This window comes from Rhyacophila brunnea, unplaced genomic scaffold (genome assembly GCF_057557595.1).
Source record: "Rhyacophila brunnea isolate RB1 unplaced genomic scaffold, BYU_Rbru_1.0 scaffold_22, whole genome shotgun sequence".
Taxonomy (NCBI): domain Eukaryota; kingdom Metazoa; phylum Arthropoda; class Insecta; order Trichoptera; family Rhyacophilidae; genus Rhyacophila; species Rhyacophila brunnea.
In genome coordinates this window covers 8022852-8038768 of record NW_028232882.1, presented here as the reverse complement: position 1 = coordinate 8038768, position 15917 = coordinate 8022852, and positions in this window count along the sequence as shown.

Here is a 15917-nt window from a genome sequence, read left to right as displayed (position 1 = left end):
GTAGCGTTGGGTGTAGGTACGTGATAAAATGGTAGATTCGGGATACAGTTGAATAATACACGGTGTTCGTATTTTCTTGGGTTTATATTGTAGTAGTAAAGTTTGAACAAACACGGCACTAATAAATGACTATCACATTAGTTTTATGCTGCCCTTGCCCCTCCCTTGCCTTCAGAGTCCACGATTGAAAGTATAAATAAAATGGCACATACTGGTGAAAAACCATGTCAATTCGCAATGGCGGTTTCCCACGAAGTAATTTGGAGGTCATTGGCTGTTCTAGATACGAATATACTACATAGGTACCTACCTAATTTACGGTCAATTATTATAATTAATTTGAGACATATAATGCATATCTAGGTACCCTATACCCACAGGTTACAGCATTGCATAATACGTAGGTACATATAACTAAATAATATCATGGCTGCTCGCCATTTAGTGCTCATTATTGAAGGACTTGGGACTACGTCTACATGCACATTGTTGTTGTTGTGACATGTTGCAAGTGTTTTATTTTTAAAATATTTTTGAAGTTATACTTCTTGTGGGGCGTTTGGTAGAGAGTGAAATTGAGAGCTGCGCGCGCACACCTTTACGAAAGTGCGCGACAGTATGAAGTTAGCTGCGAATCAGTCAGCTGTATTCAAACGCAAGTTTGATAGTAGAATTGTTCCGTTCCTAGGCAACGAATTTATTATTGTCGGCCATTTGCAATTCCTTACGTAAACAAACGATTAAACGTCAGAGTGGCAGTTGTTACTTTAAAAATAAAAACAACGAGAAATAATAATTATATAATTTAGTAATATAAGTTAAAGTGTACTTATGAGAAATAAACAAACGGCGCTTCAATAAGCGGCCCCTTTTATTGAGTGTGTAATTTAACAAGGTATAAGAGCTAGTCGCACAATCTAGGTTATCACAAGTTTTGTTTTGTTACGCCAAAAAAGTATAACTTCTAACACGCGTACATAAGTACATACACCGATTTTTTTTTCTTGTCACTTGGAAACCGCTTGAGATATCGAGATGAAACTACTTATTTAGAACCTGAATACTACTGAAATCTAGAATATGTAAGTATGTAGTGTATTAAAAAATGGTCTATTTGCATGGTAGAGGGCGGCTGTTTTCGGCTCCAGCCCCTCCCTAGAAACGAAAAATACAAATTATTTAGGTGAACGGAATATTACCTACTTCTTTTTCTTTTTCTTCGCCATGTCAATCGTCGCCCAGATAATTTGGTTGTCGAATAGCCTTCTCTCACTTCAAAGTGCGGAGTGTCCGGGTATGGGGAATGTTCCTGGAAAATGTGGTGAGATTTTATTTCGCTCAATTAAAAAAAAACAGTAATAAAAATTATGGACATTTTCCGAAATTCCTCTCTCAGGCTCTCTCCGTGACACTTTTCTGTGTGCGCGTCCGTCACATGGCTCCGTCTGGTATATATTCCAAGCCCAATCAACTAACTTCAATTAATATTCATATAATGGTGTTAAAAAAGATTAAACCGTAAAGAGACATTGATAATAACTATTTTTGTGCATTTTAATTTGTATTATCTTTTTTACGGTTTTACCAGTAACATTAAATTATTATCGTTCAGTTTTTTTGTTCGTCGCTTGATGTCAAATCAGAGGTTCCCAACTATGTGCCCATATGCAGTTTTTTTTGTCAATATACCAACTAATTGCTTAACCTCATACGGTGTAAGCAGCGACGTCCCATGGGGGTAGGCAGATTGAGCTTCGCTTGGGGGCGGCAGTTACTCGAAAGGCGGGAAATCGAGGAGAATCATTAGGTATATATAGAAATAGCTACCTGAACGTAGTAATAACGAAAATATCTTTCCATTAAAAAATCAGTTCACTGGTTGGAAACAAAATGTAGTAATTAACTAACATACAAGATTTAATAGGACTATATTTTTTGTTGGGTTCGCGATGTCTAGTTTACTTCTGTCGTCCTTGATGACCAGCAATGACACGTGCAGATTTTTGAATTATATGTATGTACATACTTGCCTAATTTAAAATTTATCCAAATATTTTTGCCAGTCGTTCGCGAGTTTAGGAAGTTACCAGGTGTATTTTTAAATGTATCTGAAACCGTGGAAATATTTCTATTGAAGCAGAGCAAATAGATTTAGTAGTATACGTCATTTTGTCGGTAATGTAGCTATACCATACATTTCTTAGATATTCTTGTCAGAAGGATAATGAAGAATATTGTATTGAAAAAATGGGGTGGCATTTTGGCGCTGCTTAGGGGCGGCATTTTGTCTAGGGACGTCACTGTGTGTAAACTTCGACAATTAAGAATTTGGAGTAGGGTAGGAAATAGTAAGTAGGTAGTTATCAGTCAATTAATATGTTGGAACCTCAATATTAAAAAACCAAAAATCTGCAAAATTCTGCGAAAAGAACGACTACACCCACTACGGTGGTGGTGTAAATCAAAAGAACATTTTTTTCGGTGTAATTCGGAATAAATATTGTATTGTTATTTTAATTTAATAAAACTTTTATTAAATAGATTAGGACCGGTTTCGTCCGCCTCAGAGGGACATTTTCAACTAGTTGAAAATGTCCCTATGTATATCGCCATGTATTGTGAAAATATGTAAAAATATTTATATGAAGAAGAAAAAGAGCCTATGGGACTAATTTACATTCTCCTCCTTGGGCCCCCCCCAATAATAATTCCTGGGTGCGCCACTGGTAGTTATAATATGTCATTAGTATGTGTGCCTAAACTTGTTTCATCCTAGAAATCTACATTTCATGATCAAAATAGAACATACCATGTAATTTATAACTACCATAGGTATTATTGTATTATAATTTATTAAGTTATTGATGTTACTAAAACTTATTCCTAACAATTATAGCCGAGTTCCGAAGAAGAAGAAGGGCTCGGAATCTTTTGGAGCACACCGGAGCGCCCATCCGGTTTTTTTTTCTAGATGCCTTTATGGATACCTCGCATTTACTATCGAGGTTTCTTAAGAACTTTGGCACGCAAACTACTCTGCTTGGTGCCAGTCAAATGAAAATTGTGCCAGCTGAGAGAATATACCTTATTGAAAACTATTCTTCTACCCGCATCGGGTATTGCTAATTTGAATTCGGCCAGGGCCTATGAAACCGCCTTGCAAAAACCCTGAAAAATTCTTTGTAGCGCAAGGCGGTGATTTATCATATCTTATAATATGATCGCAGTCACTGGATCTGAAAGGCATGAATCATCATTGTTGACGAAATCTCCAAATGCTCCGTTCGCGGACAAATTTATTTGACCATCTGGGCATCTATTCTATACACAAGACTACTTTCGGCCTTTACGGCGGCTAAATAGGGTAGGAAAGTATCGAAATATTTAAACTTATTGTAACAATTACAATAAGTTAACCATTGTATTGTCAAAACTGTCTATCTCACTATGAAATTTATCAGAACCAAGAGAGGCGCTGTTAAAACATGGCACTTATTGTAACAATTACAACTAACTTATTGTAATTGTTACAATAAGTGCTAATACTTGGATACTTTCCTACCCTAGATAGTGGCCGAAAGCAGTCTTGTTTATAGAATAGATGCGCTGAGCTAGATAAGCGATATAACAAAAAATTTAAGACACTTATTTTCATAAAATACTAGCTGAAGTACCCGGCTTCGCACAGGGTCGCTTCGTGGTTATATTTATCTTAGATATTTAAAAAATAATAAGAGGTAATTATTTTTTAAATATTAAAATATCTGTGTAATAAATAATTCTAATAGGAGTACCTAAAGGTCAAACAAAAGACCACTAAATTAAAATCGAATCCAAAATATGCAAACGTTATTAGTGTTATTAATATGTAGTAAAAAAAATCTAAATTGGATGGGACAAACAAACAAAAAACTTTGTATTTTATATAATACTAATTTAGAAACCTTCGCAGGTGTGCGCACAACAACTGACAAAAGTTTCATCGCAATCGGATGAATGGTATATGAACGCATACGAATAGAAGAAGAAAATGAATTAATAATTCAGAAATCGTCGTGGGCATGCGCACGACAACTCACCAAAGTTTCATTGCGAATAGAAGAAGATAAAATAGAAGACGAAGAAGAATATGGTTGTACTAACTCAGAAACCTGCGCGAGTGTTAGCACAATTACTGACGAAAGTTTTATTGCAATCGGATGAATAGAATAGGAACCATACTAATAATAGAAAATAGAATAAAGAAGAAGAAGAAAATGATAATTTTTCTAATTCAGAAACCTTAACGGGTGTGCATAGAACCACTTACCAAAATTTCATCGCAATCGGATGAATGGTATAGGAACGCATACGGGACAGACAGAAAGACAGACAGACAGACAGATATTCATTTTTATATATAAGATATAGCTTATACTCTTCGCGCAAGTCCAAGCAATAAGTTGACAAAGTTTTATTGCAATCCGATGAACGGCTTGGCAGCGCATAAAATACGAACAAACAAACAAACAAATATTGATTTTTATATTATAGATATATTTTAGAAAATTATTTTTCCTCTAGCTCATAACGCTCTCGTTCGTAAAATTTTACATTTCGAACGCTGTAAATATTGTACATGGTCAGCGCCTTCTTTAAATTCATAAAGCCTGAGCATATCTTTTTGCAAAAGCAACGAGTGGTCCACTGTTCAGCTGTTAAAATCAGATCCCAGATTGCTTGACATATTGATTCGCCCTTTCTCGTTTCAAATTAAATTTTAAAAATTCTCAAATCAAATATATTAACTATCAGTATTATTTATAAATACTATACATTCCTGTTATTCATCAGCTGTCAAAGTCAGACTAGTCCTTCACATAGAAACCGGTGGTAATATGGTGGTGATAAAAAATATGTAGCATTGATCTATGCATTAAATTATCGTAGAAGGTGTGTTAATGCTAGTGTATTATTTATCATGTAACTCATATATCTCAATCAAACCATCCCCTGTGTGAACACGACAGACGCGTCAGTATGAGCACTCTATAGAACAATGCCAGGTCATCCATAGACAACAACGGGAGGGGCGGAAAAAGTAGGACCAGTCGTTGTGAATGTATCGGCTTTCTACTTGAGTCGGCAATGACATGGTATAACTACAAAAACAGAATGAGCCCTCCACTCCCTTCTTGGCAATGAATGTGTTTGTGAAAAAAAATCAATTGAAAACCTGTATGTTAATCAATGTATACCGCGGTCTGATTGTTGGCAACATAGTCTGAGGTTAAAAAAAAACTGGACAATGGTCGTGATAAATAGGTAACGCATAATCACACCACAACTAAGGGATGAATCATCGCCATTGTTTTTTTTTCAAAAAAGTGTTGTCATCAATAAATATATTAATTAGCTGTCGGATATTACGATAATTACGTGTTCATTTTAACATACGATTGTTATAAAAAAAACCGCAAAATTTCAATCTGAATATTTTAGTTAATACGTCAGGCAAGACATTTCAATTTCTTATCGGCCATTTATTTACTTAGTTATTTTTTATTCATAAAAACAGTGGGTAGGCATTGTGAGATATGACCAGGGGACTCATGGCGGATGGGGAGATATGGCTTGGTTTTCGCAGGGTTTCATTGAATTTTAAAAACTAACCAACACTCTGTAAATTGTAGTCTGATTTCAATGAAAACAAATAGGTATGAAAACAAGGAGAGGTCGTCAGTTTATTAATTTTGTTGTTATTAAGTAGGTAAGTACATATTTATCTTGGTTTGGTGAAACCATTGTTTTACATATTTTACAATATTAGCTATTATATTTTATTGTAATGTGTGATTCAAAAACCGCCAATTGAATGACGTCTTCTAAGAAACTGGACGTCCTTTGATGATAAGGCGGTAAATGGCGTTACAAAGTATTTCCGCTTTGATATAACATAAATATGCAAACATTAAGTTTTACTGGGTAGATAGGTGCCTAGTACGTACCATCTACTGACATTTAATTTATCGATAAATAATACTTAATAAAATATATTACTTACTTCTTTACTTCACCATGTCACACCACAGCATAAGGGAATAGGGCTAGCACAAGTTCGAGCCACTTCCCTCGGTCCATCGTCAACTTTCGCGCCATGCTAGATCGCTTTTGTAGCACCGCTGCAGGGTGACGGAGGGCCGGCGATGGGGACGGAATCCTTAAGGGTGTGCCACGTCACGTGCCACGTGTTACGTCATGTCGCTATTAAACTATCTTTTGAAAATGTACAAGAGAGTTTTTCGCCAAATTATTAATCTAAAACTGTATTTTAGCTTTGAAAGGTTTTATAGAGTTTTACATAGCTAATCATTTCTGTTATAATATAATATGTTTATTTTTCCCCTGATGTTATGGAGGTTACCTAATGGTTCGAATGTTTGACCTTTTGAAATTATTCAATTTTTAATCTCTTCCAAAAGATTAATATATCGGCCAAGAACAGCTTTGCCCTTACTTAGCCATCTTATATCTGTATGTACCTAAAATAAGGTCAGCTTGTCAGGATTGTTTTTTTCTATGAGGGCTTTCTGTGTGATAAAATGATTTATTCGAATATTGTTGATTATTTTCAGAACGTCATGCATGACATTTTCAAATGATAATATTTTGGCACATAATTCTTCTTGATGGATAATACAATGATTCAATATAAAATACGTGAAGGATGATTCATCTCTCTTGCAATGGGAAATTTATCTTTGACATGTTGTGTGGATGATGAAGGATGAGGAGAGTGTTGTGTGGAGTATGTAGGCTTGTCGTAACTGGCAGAGATGACGAGTTTATTTTTATGGATTGAGGTGTACGGTTACATAAAACCAGGTTTGACAGTTTGTTAACACAATAATACATTATAATATAACGTGTGAGATATTTATTAAATGCGCGGTAATACAGAGTGACAGTTGTTCTCTAACAAGATAAAATGCGGAGTGACATATCCGTTCAATCGTGTTAGCCTTTTTATTGAACCCATCACGATTGAAAATGCTTACACTAAGTATCCCAGGCCTTCGGTGAGAAAATGCATTTTAAGCATAAGTAATAATAAATTATTGATAAATATTGTTGAGATGAAAAGTGATTATTTGCATTTGTAGAAATTCGATTGTATGCAAGAAATATATAAGTAAGTAATAAACAATGTTATTTTCGGCGTTTCTCACTGAGTTAGCATTATTCAAAACTGCCGACGGCCTGTGAACAATGTATAAATAATAATTAAATAAATAATATCAATTTGAGAACTATTCGTATGTCAGAATTTTGCTGACAATGCTTGGTTTTCACTGACCCTTTGACCACCACAAATCCAATCTTGCAGCCCATCATTGCTGAAGCGCCATCAGTAATTATTGCTGATACTTTGGACACAGGGTTAAGAACCCCTAACATCAGTGGTGAAGGGTGGAGACAGGCTGTTAAATCCGCCATAAGTAGTGCACATTCAACTTTGTTAGGCATACGTATCTGTTTTTATTGAATCAAGACTACAATTGGACATAGTTATGCAGAAAGTAGCCAGTCCATAAAAAATAAAAAATGAGATATGATATAGATCAGATGCGAGAAGGTTTTCTCTACGTTCTGCTGAAAATAGCCAAGCCGCAAAAATCATTCTTGAAATAAAATACTATATAGAGGAAGGGTGCCTATTATGAGATACTTTTTTTTGTGACATTCTCAAATCTAAAATAAACTCATTGCAGGGTATCTATTATTATAAATACATCAAACATACTGTTTACTAATAAATTTGTAGTCATGAGATTTTTCTTTCAGCCCGTTTATTTTAGATTCGCATTTTAGTGAAAAATGTCAAATAAGCTGTTCTCCAAAAAGTGTTCCTAATTTGAGATAGTCGCTGTTCCTAATATGAGACTATCTCATATTGGGAACATTATGAAAAAAACAACAGCTGTAATTGATATGAATAATTATATATTTGTTTACATATTTTCACGTGATCTCATTTAATCCAAATCCACTTTTTATTCAAATATTATCATAACAAAAAACACAAATAAAAACATCTCCTCCTGCTAAATTACTACAATCTTCATGACTCAATTTGAAACACCTGCGCCCATTTTTATACTCTTGTATCTTCCGTAAAATTCCAACTACAGTAAATAATTACGCATGGCATCATTTTCTTCATCGTCGTCATCAGCACTATCATCGTTAAATATCATCTCTTCTCCACCTTCGCTTGACGACGACTCAAATTCCTCTTTCTTCCTTTTAATTTCTTTCTAATTTTTCTTTCCCATCGCTTTTTCCATTCTAGTTTTCTTTTTTTCCTCAGCCGTCTTTTCTTTTTGTAATTTGTGGGTTTTGACCATCTTTGACATAACGCTCCAGCGTGGCTTTTGGTACTCCGAACTGTTTGGCAGCTTTCGGATATCCCATTTTTTTCTTTCAAACGACGTTCAGAGCTTGAAACATAGACTCGGGGTCCCATCTTTTCCTTTTTGACGGAGGCATCTATGGAAAATATAATATAAAACATACACACACATTATAAACGTTGATATGGTTTCAAAGTAAAATGTGTACCCAATATGAGATATCTCATATTGGGCACACCCAAGTATCTCATTTTAGGCTCATTCAAAATTTGACATAAAAAATTAACTATTCTTCTTCTAAAGTCGATAATGATACAGAAGATACTCAAATATAAAGTAAACTACCAAACCACGTGTTTAATTAAGAAATAAACATTGTACGATACCTTAGAGATGTTCTATGATCATCAAAAGTAGCACGTGGAAAAATTTCTTGGACGAGTGATCGACGAAAACACACATCCACCACCAAAGACAAGCGCTGCATGCTGCACACTGACAGTCGTTTGGAGCTATTACTCCTCGCTACCGCGTGACACCAACACCATATTTTATTATCGTCCGGTTGCTGAGTTATTGCTATATCTCATATTAGGCACCTATCTCATAATAGGCACCCTTCCTCTACCAGTGGTTCCCAAAGTTGACTGGGCTCCGACCCATCTAACAAAAATTTCCAATCTTGGGACCCACCTCTTAGCTGTCTTAGAGTAAAGAGGGCATAAATGTTGGTAATGCTCAGATTCCCTAGTGGCGAGTCGTGGAACTACTTAATGCTGTCTTATTTGTTCTAAATGAAATAAAAAAAATATTTTTTATAAGTGTTACCAATATGAATGAAAGACTGTTGAAATAAGAAACACAACTTAAATAAAAAAAATATTACTTAAATACCTACACCTGCAAGGTTTTTTTACAAAGTTATTTCAATGGGAAGGATGTATTTGTTTCTTATTTCTCTTCATTACAGTTTTAGCATCAACTTCAACTTTAATTACTTTTAATCGCAGTGAGTTTGATATATCCAATTTATTTCGGTATTTAGTTTTAATGTTAACCATAGCCGAAAATCCGACCTCACATAGATATGAGGTAGTAAAGAGGAGGAGGACTTTCATAGCATCATCGAACAGGCAAGGATAATTATCAGCAACTGAGAGCCAGAATTTCGTTAACTGTTTACGATTGAAACTATTTTTCAGTGACGTATCTTCTGATAAATCAATGAGTTCTTCACTTGCTTTTGTTGATATACTAGTTGGTAAGTCGTCTTGAAACGGGTTACAAATCCAACGCAACGAATCAAACTTTTTCATCTCTTCCCCAAAATAATTATTAAGGAAATATTAACGAAATGGGAAACAATATTTGTTGAAGATTTCATATTCAACAATTTACGTTGAAAAAAGTCTACTGGCTTGTTTTTATCGTTGGAATGCTTTGTTTCTATATGACGCGTCAACTTACATGGGCGCATACTTTCGTTCGCTAATGTATCGTAGCAAATCACGCATTGAGGACGCGGATCTATCGTATCATGATTCCAAGTGAATCCTAGTTTTAGATATGCAGGGTCATATTTTCTCACAACTTTTCGTCGCTTGGTTTCATGTGAACTCGTTGAGGGAGTTCGGAAGTCAGACTCCTTGCCACTTTTGTCACATAAAAGATTTTCTATATTTTCATCACTTTGTTCACAATTCAACCACTTTTCCATTGCTTTATAGATTACAATGACGTACGCGTACGCTGCCCAACACAACACAACGCACCCCCAGTAAAATACTGTCGTAAGTCTGAAATGGGCGTTTTCGAGTTATGGATGTGGTTGGATTCGTATTTTTATTTGCTATTTTAATAAAATACTATCGTATCTCAAACTCAAATAGTGTCGGAGAGAAAGCACTTAATACAGTACATTACTTTCCGAAAACTGTTGAATAGATAATAAAATAGTGTTGTAACTAAGTTACGACAGTATTTTACAAGAAGCTTTCTAAAAAACTAAAACAATACTTTTCAAAAAAATACTGTTGTAACTCTGTTACTACAAGAAAATCTTGAGATACAGCGTAATTTTCTCACTAATTGCATGGATATTATTGTTCCAAAGTATTCAAACAAAAAAAACTGGAAGCAGCAGAGGCAACAATTTTTGTTATCAACAATTAAATGGAAGTAAAATACAAGAAGTATGCAAAAAATACTTTATCAACACATTTGGGGTGAGTGAAAGGTACTGCTCCACTGCGTGGAAAACAAGAGATCTTCTTTCCGGAACGCCAATTCCAGAACAAAGAGATCACAAAAATCACAAAAAAATTAGTGATGTTTAAAAAAATGATATAAGAGCTCACATTAAGTCTTTCCCAGTGATCGAGTAACATTATTTGCGTGCACAGACGTCCAAATTGTATTTAGATGGTAAATTAACAATTGCTGAAATGTATCGGTTATACAAAAAACAACAAGCTGACAGCAATATGCCATTTGGAAAAGAACACTATTATACGCATCTATATTTAATGACGAATTTAATATTGGCTTCTTTAAGCCTAAAAAAAGATTTGTGCGTTGAATGCGACCTATACAATAATTCTTCACCACCAGATGGAAAAAAACAACTTCAAGAAAAATATGAGACACATCAACCTAGAAAAAAGAGGCAAGGGATGAAAAGATCAAAGACGTAGCAGAGTCCCGAACTAATGGCCAAAATAGCGTCATTAATGTAGCTGTATATGATTTGCAGGCTGTTTTACCGCTTCCTTGCGGAAATGTGTCAACTTTCTATTATAAACGAAAGTTTGGCAATGTACAATCGTACAGTCTATAATATCACTGAAAATATTGCAAACTGATACATGTGGGACGAGAGTCAAGCTGCATGAGGATCCAATAAAATTGGTAGCTGTGTACTCGATTACAATGCATGTAAAAAATATCACCACAATGCGCATTTTATTTTTTACAGTGACAATTGTGCCGGGCAGAATAAAAATAAATGCATTGCTGCAATGTATTTATATGCCACCGGGAATTCACAAAAAATACAACGATCTCTCATAAGTTTTTGGTCACCGGGCATATAATTGAGCAGCAGAAGACCAGGGCTCTAAAAAGTGGACCAATATTTGTGCCCAGCCAAATGATTACCATTGTACAAACAAGTAAGAAAACAGGACAACCATACATAGTTAAACCCATGACGACAAATAATTTTCTCAACATGAAAAAACTAGCAGATGAAATCGGTAAAAATTACAACACGGATGAAAATGGAGAAAAAGTTTTGTGGCAGAAGATTAAAGTTATAAAAGTAGACAGAGACTATCTATACATTATTTTTTTTAAAACCAGTTATCATGAAGAATGTAGGAAATTGAATGTTCGACAACAGCAAATAGGCAAACCGTTACCAATGGATGGTCTCAATATATCCAAAGCATATCAAGAGTGGCCAAAAATAACGACAATTAAAAAGAAGGATTTGCTTTCCTCTGCACCGCTAAACATCGTGAATTTTATTATGATTTTTTGCTTCTCTTCCAAGTGATGTTTAAAAATTAAAAATCGTATGTAAAAAATTTATTTTCCCATTAAATTAAATAATTAAGTATTTTTTTGTTGTTTTGAACTAATAATTGTATTTTTCTTTTTTTTTTCAATAAATCTTTAAAGATTGTACCATAACTTAATATTTTGAAAACCTTCCTTTACAGTGCCCAACAAATTAGTTGAAATTATTAGAGTGATGGTAGGGAAATTTACATAGAAAGTATTGAGTTGATTCAAATTTTACCATGAAATTGTCAAATATCCTAATAAAATACAGTCGTAACTCAGAAATATTCAAATATCTCCGTTTGTATATGTTTTAGAGAAAAATGATGAATACAGTTGAAAATAGATCATGTTTTTCCATAAAAATGAGTAATAATTTTTACATTCAGACTTTTCCTGTATTTACAAAGAATATTTGAAACTTCAAATGGCTCTCCTGCAAAATGCCAATTTTTGACTTACTACAGTATTTTACTGGGGGTGCGACAATGCGAAATGAACATCGCAAAAACAATAAGCTGAATGAAATGTCAAATTAATATCACTTCCTATTTTTTTAAATTCATTTATACAGTGGCGAGGGCCCACTCAATATTCGCTCGCGACCCACAGTTTGGGAAACCATGCTATATACCTACAATTTTACATTTTTAATAATCTTGTTGTTGATATAGTGCTATTATCTCAGCTCGACATTATTGTGGACTGGCTATATTCTGCATAACTACGTTCAATTTACAGATGGTGTTGGTTAGTTTTTAAAATTAAATTAAACTTTGTGAAAACCAAGTCATAATAGATAATAGTCAAAAAAAACTCATCTATCTATAAAATATCTAAAAGTATGCCATTAAATCATATATAATTTTGGATATTTTATAGATAGAATAATATTTTTCGTCTATTCGGTATTAGTTTGGTTTAGGCAGAGATTAATGAATTTAAACAAATTAACCAACAACATTGCGTCACACGTATTCATAAAAAACAAATAAGTATGAATAAAAAAGTGTGTACAATTTTGTTGGATTGCCCAAAGTACCTATACCAAAACTATTATGGTTTGGTTTAAGTAGCATTTAATTGATTTTTAATAACTAACCAATACCATCTGTAAATAATTGTAATATTAGTTCAATAAAAACAAATACGTATGACTAACAAAATTTTATGTGCGCTATTTATGTCAGATCTTGACAGCCTAGCTCCACACTCGCCACTGCCTGATATATAGATGGTTCAACTCTGGCTCTGGCTTCTTTTCGGGCACCATCACCGCCATCTTCCATCGCCAAAGCCTGAGCATAACTTTTTGCACAACCAACGAGTGGTCCACCTTTCAGCTGTCAAAATCAGATCTCAGATTGCTTGACATATTGATTCGCTCTTTCTCGTTGCAAATTGAATTATAAAAAAAATCTCAAATCAAATATAATAACTATCAGTGTTATTAATAAATAATATACATTCTTCACCAGCTGTCAAAGTCAGACTAGTCTTTCACACAAAAATCGGTGGTAATATCGATTTCCAAAAAATATGTAGCATTGATCTATGCATTACATTTCTAGAAGGTGTATTAATTCTATTGTATTATTTATCATGTAACTTATCTATTCAAATAAAACCATTCCCTGTGTGAACACGACAGACGCGTCAGTATGAGCACTCTATAGAACAACGACAGGCAATGACAGTTCATACATAGACAACAACGGGAGGGGCGGAAAAAGTAGGACCAGTCGTTATGAATGTATAGGCTTTCTACTTGAGTCGGCAATGGCACCATACATATTATAAAAATACAAGACAATAACGATGTAAATACAAAATATTGTATTTTAGTTAAAAGTCTTCTTCTTCTTCCACGGCGCTACATCCCGGGGTGGGATTTGGCCTCCTCCACAACCGCTCTCCACTCACTCCGGTCTCTCGCAACACTTCTCCAGTTACCGGGTCTTCCTATATGAAGCCAGTCAACTTCTACGGCGTCAGCCCATCTCCTTCTTGGACGGCCTCCGGGTCTCTTCCGTTGGGGTAGCCACTTCGTCATGATCCTTGCCGCTCTAACTTCAGGCATTCTCCCACATCTCTCGCCCATCGTAGTCTTTGGGACTTACAGTATCATATGATTGTTTGCTGTTCAATCAGCTCAGCCAACTCGTGGTTCATTTTTATTCTGTAGTTCCCATTTTCCAACGTTAGTTACGAGGGTGGGTCAATAAGTCCTTAGAAAAGCCGACAGGTGGCGCGACTAGTACTGCAAGCGATTTGTTTTCATGCAGCGGCACTACCGATTCAGTATGCTGCGAAGTTTCAATCAGATTGGTCGGGTTGTTGTGTGTTTCTCGTACATTTAAAAAAAAATTGGCTTGTGGAAAATGGAAAAATGGAAAATGGAGAAAATTGAGTTTAGAGCTGTTATTAAACATTTTAATATAAAAGGGTTAACAGCAAAGGAAATAAAAAATGAGTTGGATTTAGTTCACGGCATATCTGCTCCTTCACTTGCAACTATTTATAACTGGTTAAATGAATTTAAACGTGGTCGTACATCAACAAAGGATGAACCACGCTCAGGACGTCCTGTAGAGGTGACTACACCAGAAATGATCAATAAAATCCACGATATGGTGTTAAGTGACCAAAGATTAAAGTTGAGTGAGATAATTGAGGTTACAGGGATCTCAAAAAGTAGCGTCATTTCTATTTTACATGACAAATTGGGCATGAAAAATATTTCTGAAAGATGGGTGCCGCGTTTGCTCACAGTCGACAATAAACGCAGTAGGGTGGTGGCCTCTAAAGCCCTGTTGTCGCTCATGCAACGCAATCCGGATGAATTTTTTCGTCGCTTTGTGACTGTAGATGAAACATGGATACACCACTATACTCCCGAGACGAAAGAACAGTCAAAGCAGTGGATTGCGAAGGCAAACCATGTCCAAAGAAAGCGAAAACCGTAAAATCAGCTGGTAAGGTTATGGCTACTGTATTTTGGGATGCACGTGAAATTATTTTCGTTGACTATTTGGAAAAAGGAAAAACAATAACAGGGAATTATTATGCATCTTTATTGGACCAGCTAAAAAACAAAATTGAAGAAAAACGGCATCATTTAAACAGGAAAAAAATCCTCTTTCATCAGGACAATGCCCGTGTTCACACATGTTTACGATCAATGGCTAAAATTGAAGAATTGAAGTTCGAATTGGTCGACCACCCACCGTATTCGCCAGATTTAGCCCCCAGTGACTTTTTCCTTTTCCCAAACTTAAAAAATGGCTAAGTGGACAACGTTTTTTTCAAATGAAGAAGTCATCGATCGGACAAATGCTTATTTTGAGGACCTTCCGAAAACTTATTTTTCTGACGGTTTAAAAAAAATTGAGAAACGTCTAACCAAGTGTATTGAGCTCCAAGGAAATTATGTTGAGAAATAAAAAAAAATACAAAAATAAAACCTGTTTTAATGTTTTTTTCTAAGGAATTATTGACCCACCCTCGTAGTTAAAAGTACTGTTGAATAAATCAGATTGTAAGAAATGAGTTTATTTTGTTCTGTGTTGTATTATTAAAATGTATTATTATTTTTCTCAAGTTGGTACGTATTGCAAATTTGGAGCCCCTTAAATCTCGACACGACGTGCTGTAAATTCGGATAGTCACGGACCGGTTCTTTATACATACATATATAATATACGTGTCCTGCAATTTTCTTCAGTAGCATAATATGCTATCAAAGTGAGCAAAGGACTCACAAAGAGATGCAACACATAACAATGAACAGACACGCGTCAAGATGCAAGGTATAGAATACAGATATACGACTATATACATACAGATATCGCAGGTGATTTCCCGTAACAGCATTGCAATGCAAATTTAATGTTACTTACTCAACAAGCCATCTTATAAATAATTATAATATATTATAAAATTATATACGAAATAAGCCAA